We start from the raw sequence: 6,000 nt of genomic DNA, 5'->3' as shown, positions 1-6,000 counted from the left end.
GAGCCATAAAGAAAGCAAACCAGCACCTGAAGCCCAGAATCCCCCAAATTAAAAAAGCAACCCTATGGTGGGACTCTCTGGCCCACATGGGACCAAAGGCAAACTTTTAAAACCCACACTCCACACTTTGAAAACAGCAGAGCCATAAAGAAAGCAAACCAGCACCTGAAGCCCAGAATCCCCCAATTTAAAAAAGCAACCCTATGGTGGGACTCTCTGGCCCACATGGGACCAAAGGCAAACTTTTAAAACCCACACTCCACACTTTGAAAACAGCAGAGCCATGAGCAAACCAAACCACCACCCCACAGCAAAAGCATGGTCACACTGTCTCACCCCACCCCACAAGAAGAAGGTAAAAATCCATCCACCTACCTGTAGAGAAATTCCTGATGGCCGGTCTTGATCCGAAGTGTGCACCTGGCAAAGCCAGAACAAGTCCAAAGGCAGAAATCCAGAAAAAGTCCAAGCCTCCACTGGAACCACGAGTTAGAGCTCAGAAGAAACTCTTCCTCAACAGTCCACAAGGCCAGACAAAGGGGGCAGATCAATGGAAGCTTGCTTTTGTTTCTGAAGCAAAGCCACCCCCCCCAATTTCGTTAGCCAATCCAGATGATCAGCTTGATTTCTCAAGCCAATCACTGCTGCTAACGAAATTCAAAATTCGCGCCAAAGCTAACCCTAACCCAGCCCCCTTAGCTTTCCGTTAGCCCTGGAAAGCCTATAGCTGCACTTTGCATCGTTTGAATTTCGCGCCGAAATGAATTTCGTAACCCGAAAAATATTTCGTAACCCGAAACAGTTTTTCGAATCCAACTTTTTCGTATCCCGGAAATTTCGTAACCCGGTCATTTCGTATCCCGAGGCACCAGTGTATACAAAACCATATAAAACATTGGGTATGTTATGGCATTGAACTGTGTATAGAATTAAAGCATATGCATTTAAAGCAAAGCAAAAAGTAATACAGTCACCACTCCAAGTCTACAGACTTGAAATCCATGGACTTGAAAATCTGCAGGGCAATTTGGAACTCATGGGGGGGGGGGTAGTCCAGAATGGATCCCTCACATGTTCCAAGGGGGGACAATACAGCACACTGAGGAAACTCCTTTTCTTAAAAACATTCACTTTAAAAAAAACAGTTGGATTAAAAAGGTTGTCACATGCAACTGAAAAGCTATCAAGGAGAAAGCTTGTCTAGCCTCCCTTGGAAGAGGGTTCAAGAGATAGGGAGATCCACTAAGGGGGTAATCTAGTTTGTTCCCACCAAATATGTTTAAGCATATCCCATGCTAAAGAGGAGCACTTTGTCTGAAGATGTCAAGTGCATGTAGCTCCATATGGAAGGATATGGTCCTACAGATAATTTGGACCCAGGTGATATGGGTTTTAAAGACAATAATTTGACTTGTACTGGGAAGCAGACTGGTAACCAGTGGAACCTTTTTGGCAGGTGTTATAATGTGCTCTCAGCAACCAGCCTCTCAGTTAACAATCTGGCTTCAGCTTTTTGGATCAACTGAAATTTTCAAACTTTTTTCAGAGATAGCATGATGTACAATATTTTATTTATTTATGCACAGTGAATGTTATTGAAAGGATATCAAGGATAAAGTCTATTGAGAAAAGCCTCAATAAGAGTATAGTTTCTAGATCAAGGGAAGTAATAGTACTACTCTATTCTGCTTTGGTCAGACCTCATCTGGAATACTGTGTTCAGTTCGGGACACCACAGTTCAAAAACATATTGACAAGCTAGTACAAGTCTAGAGGAGGGTGATGAAAATGGTGAAAGGTCTGGAAATTGTGTCCTATGAGGAGTGACTTAGCAATCTAGGCATAGTGAAGTCAAAGGCTTTCATGGCTGGCATCCATAGTTTTTTGTGGTTTCTTCGGGCTATGTGGCCATGTTCTAGAAGAGTTTCTTTCTGATGTTTCGCCAGCATCTGTGGCTGGCATCTTCAGAGAATTTCCAGGCAAAGCATTTTCTGAAGATGCCAGCCACAGATGCTGGTGAAACGTCAGAAAGAAACTCTTCGAGAACATGGCCACATAGCCCCAAAAAACCATAAAAAATGATCTAGGCATACTTAGCCTGGAAAAATGAAAGTTAAGAGAGGACGTGATAGCTATGTTTAAATATTTGAAAAGATGTCAAAGTGAGAATGGAATAAGTTTTTATTTTTATTTTTTCCTGCTGCTCCAGAGATGGAGCACTGGATTAAAACAACAAATAAAGAAATTCTATCTAAACATTGGGAAGCGCTTACTCATGATAAGTAAGTCCAGAAAATGGTGGAGTCTCCTTATTTGCAGGTTTTTAGACAAAGGCTGGTAGACCATCTGTCAGGAGTGCTTTGATCTTCTCTTCCTGCACAGCATGGGGCTGGACTTGATGGGCCTTGTCCACCTTTTCCAACACTATGTAGATTACCACACTACACTCTTATAGTGCTGCTATTCCACTTTAACTGCTCTGGCTGCTTCTGTTTTGTTCTGGGATTTGCACAGGTCTGCAGTCCTGATCAGGAAGCTTGAGCTACAAGTGGGCAGAAGTTTCAGCTTAGAATAGCAAATTGGTCTAATTTATCTATATTTGAAATTGAGTCCAATCTCTTTGAAGTAAGGAACCAGAAATTTAAGACCCTGACACCTCATGGTTCAACCTATGAGATATTACATAATATCCATCAGCCACATACAAATGTTGGTAATGGAATGTTCCACTGTCACCTTGAATGCAGCGTACTTTTATTTTCAGCAACTGAAGAAGGCAGTGGCTGAAACTTCACTAATGTATTCATAATACACACACCTATATATACACTCATTTATGATGTACCCTTCTGAAATATGGAACAAACCTCTCGTGTGTGTGTGTGTGTGTAAAAAATCATAGAGAAAAAGAAAGCATTGCCAGTATAGTAATAGCAGTGAAGCTTACCTGCATTTGACTGAGAAAGCCACAGGCTGTGGAGAAAGATGTCCATATTTGAGGAAGCATAGCATTGCTATATGAATCACAGCAGAATTGTGTAGAGAATGTTTCATCTCTTCCATAGTTGTTGTTGATTTTTTCCCCTTCTTCTACAGCTGGCCTACAGCATTTTAGATAATCCCCATTGTAAACCATTTGAAGTCATCACCATGTGATGGTCACTTCTTATGTATATCCCTCAGGAGATGGAGAAAAAATATGATCAAGGTGTAAAATCTATTTAATATGACAGCAGGGAGAGACACACAGAAATTGAACCAAGGAGACAGAGCATGGGGACAGACAGATAATCAGTCAGAAATGAACTCCTACTTGACTTGTGGCTTTTATTTGAACATACATCTTCATTTCAGTTGTGATAAATGATCCAAAAGCACAACTCCAAGATACTGAAGCACAAAAGTGCTGCTGAAAATCAATTGCTGTTAGCCTTGCATTTTATTGAGAAGTGTGTAATGATGCCACCAGAATTTCACAGATTACAGACTTGTAATACAAATTTTCACTACTTGTAATATTCGTGCTTACTACAAGTTGGTTTGCTCTTATACTGAAATTCTACTTAATTTCTAATATATATATATATATATATATATAGAGAGAGAGAGAGAGAGAGGGAGAAAGGGGGGGGGGCAATAGACTGCTTTATCTTTTTCCTAGACGGTAAGTAACATTAGCTATCACTTGCTTTGCAGTTAATTGCCCTCAAGCTTGCTTCGATTTATGATGACCACGTCAATGAGAGCCCCACAAGACACCCTATTATTGAGAGCCCTGTTATGGTCTTGCAGACTTAGAGACATTAAATCCTTAATTTGATTTCTTAATGTTTAGCTGTAACCCTGTTCTTGCAGTTTCTTCTTTAGCTTTCATTTGTAGTCATTCCAAATCTTTGCTATTTTTTGCAAGTAATATGGTATTATCTACATATCTTAACTTGTTGGCTCCTTCTTCTGGTTTTCATGTCTCCTCTCCAACAATCTAATCCTGGTTGCCATATGATATGTTCTCAGTTTAGTTTAAGCATGTGGGATGATAACATGTAGCCCATTGGAAACCATTCTGTTTCTCCATATTGTGTCCTGACAGTGGTCTCTTCTCCTGAGTATTTACTTTTATTAATGCAATAGTCCAAGGGTTACTATAATCCCTAATGTTGACTTTCTTGGGGACTGGGGTGTATATTGAATCTGATTGGTTTGTTCTCCATATTTGTTGGCAGATTTTAATTTGAATAAATTCTGTTTCTATAACTAGAAATAGCTCTATTGGTATGCCATCTGTTCCTGGTGCTCTTAACCCTATGCAAAACTTGGTTGAATAGTTATATTCATGATTTTGACTTTATTTCTGTTGCCTTTTACTTTTGCTGCTTGCCTGTCATTAACCATTTGAAGGATTCCATTTGTCACCCACTGAGGTTTTTATTCTGTTACATAGCTAGAAGTTGGTTATTTGAATCTATCGTTTGTCTTATTGAGAAATTGTATTTTCTTCCTAATAATTATAGTATACATCAGACTCAGAAACTTTGTTCCTTGAGAGGGAAGGTTCCATAACACCATTTTCTAACTTGTGATGCCCATTCTTGTTTCTAAATGGGACGTGTCCTTCCATTTCTTGGCTATAATGAAGTGATCGTCCAGGAGTGACATCTGTTCCTCAGAAGCTGTCTATCAAGAAACAGTCAGCCTTTTACTTGATAGAATACAGGAGCTGAAGTGGGGAGAAAACAGCTTTTACTAGCATTAGGAAGTTGACAGTAAGGGGGAAAGCAGTCAGTCTGGGGGATTAAATAATGGGATCTCAGTGTGTTCTTCTTGTATATAGTTGTGCTTAGTGATCACAAAGATAAAGCTAGAAATTGTTATTGTTATTGTTCTTGGTAGCTGCCATCAAGTCAACTTCAGCTTATGGCCACTGTATGGATGTGAGATCTGCAGGTTAACCGGTCATCAACAGTCGTGCTCAGGTCTTGCAGACTTGGAGTTGTGGCACCTTTGATTGAGTCTATCCAACTGGAATGTGATCTTCATTTTTTCCTACTGCCTTCTGCCTTATCAAATATTATTGTCTTTTCTACTGTTTTATTGTTTTCTCTTGTTATGGCCAAAGTATGACGGTCTCAGTTTAGTCACCTTGGCTTCTAGAGGGAGGTCAGGTTTATTTTGCCCTGTAAAGAACAGTCACATTTTAAATATTTTTCTCTGATCTTCTTTTGTTATTTTTCTCTGCTTTCCTTGATGAATGTCAGATGTGTATGTAAAAATGTTAAAGTTATCAGTTGTTCTCAAAGTAGCAAAACAGACTTTTGTAAGCTCTATTATTCCAAATAACTAATACAAAAAGCCCAACTGACTGAACCAATTTGGCAATTTGCTGTATTTCTCTTTCTAAAAGCAATATGTTACATTGCCATTTTCTTTATAGTTTTTTTTTTTTAAAAAAAAAGGTTAGAAAGTATTAGGCTTTCCCTAAGCTAAGAGAGGAAGATGCCACAACCTTCACTCACAAGTGCCTCAAAACTGCCATTTTGGGAAGCCCTTAAATATATATATATATTTTTAGACAAAATTGAACTGGTGTGTTATATGCAGTTTCTGCACAGGCATATAGCACATGGGTAAACTTCCTAGAAGAGAAACCTGTGTCATTTCCTATGCTATTCTATACAGTCATAACCATGGAATCATAGAATCATAGAGTTGGAAGATACCACAAGGGCCATCCAGTCCAACCCCAGCCATGCAGGAACTCTCAATCAAAGCATCCCCAACAGATGGCCATCCAGCCTCTGTTTAAAGACCTCAAAGGAAGGAGACTCCACTACACTCCAATCCTAAAAGTATAACATTCTAACTATTAAATATCCTGCATCACATCATTTTTGTTTTAAAGAAATACTTAAATACCACTTGGAAGGTATTCTGTCCTTGTCAAAAACTGAAGGGCATAGATGCATCTTCACTTTGCAAAAAGCAAGCATGGCTCTGTCCATT

General features: G+C 39.3%; 1 protein-coding gene across 14 annotated transcripts in view; it reads left to right on the top strand.

Annotated features, from left to right (window-relative positions):
• The window catches only part of ROBO2 (roundabout guidance receptor 2), a 1,416,559-nt gene that overhangs the window by 1,150,588 nt on the left and 259,971 nt on the right, over nt 1-6,000 (top strand). The window lies entirely within an intron of this gene.

Source organism: Sceloporus undulatus, chromosome 3, assembly GCF_019175285.1.
Source record: "Sceloporus undulatus isolate JIND9_A2432 ecotype Alabama chromosome 3, SceUnd_v1.1, whole genome shotgun sequence".
NCBI lineage: Eukaryota > Metazoa > Chordata > Lepidosauria > Squamata > Phrynosomatidae > Sceloporus > Sceloporus undulatus.
The sequence above is the reverse complement of the archived record's forward strand: the minus strand, read 5'-3'. Positions and strand labels throughout refer to the sequence as shown.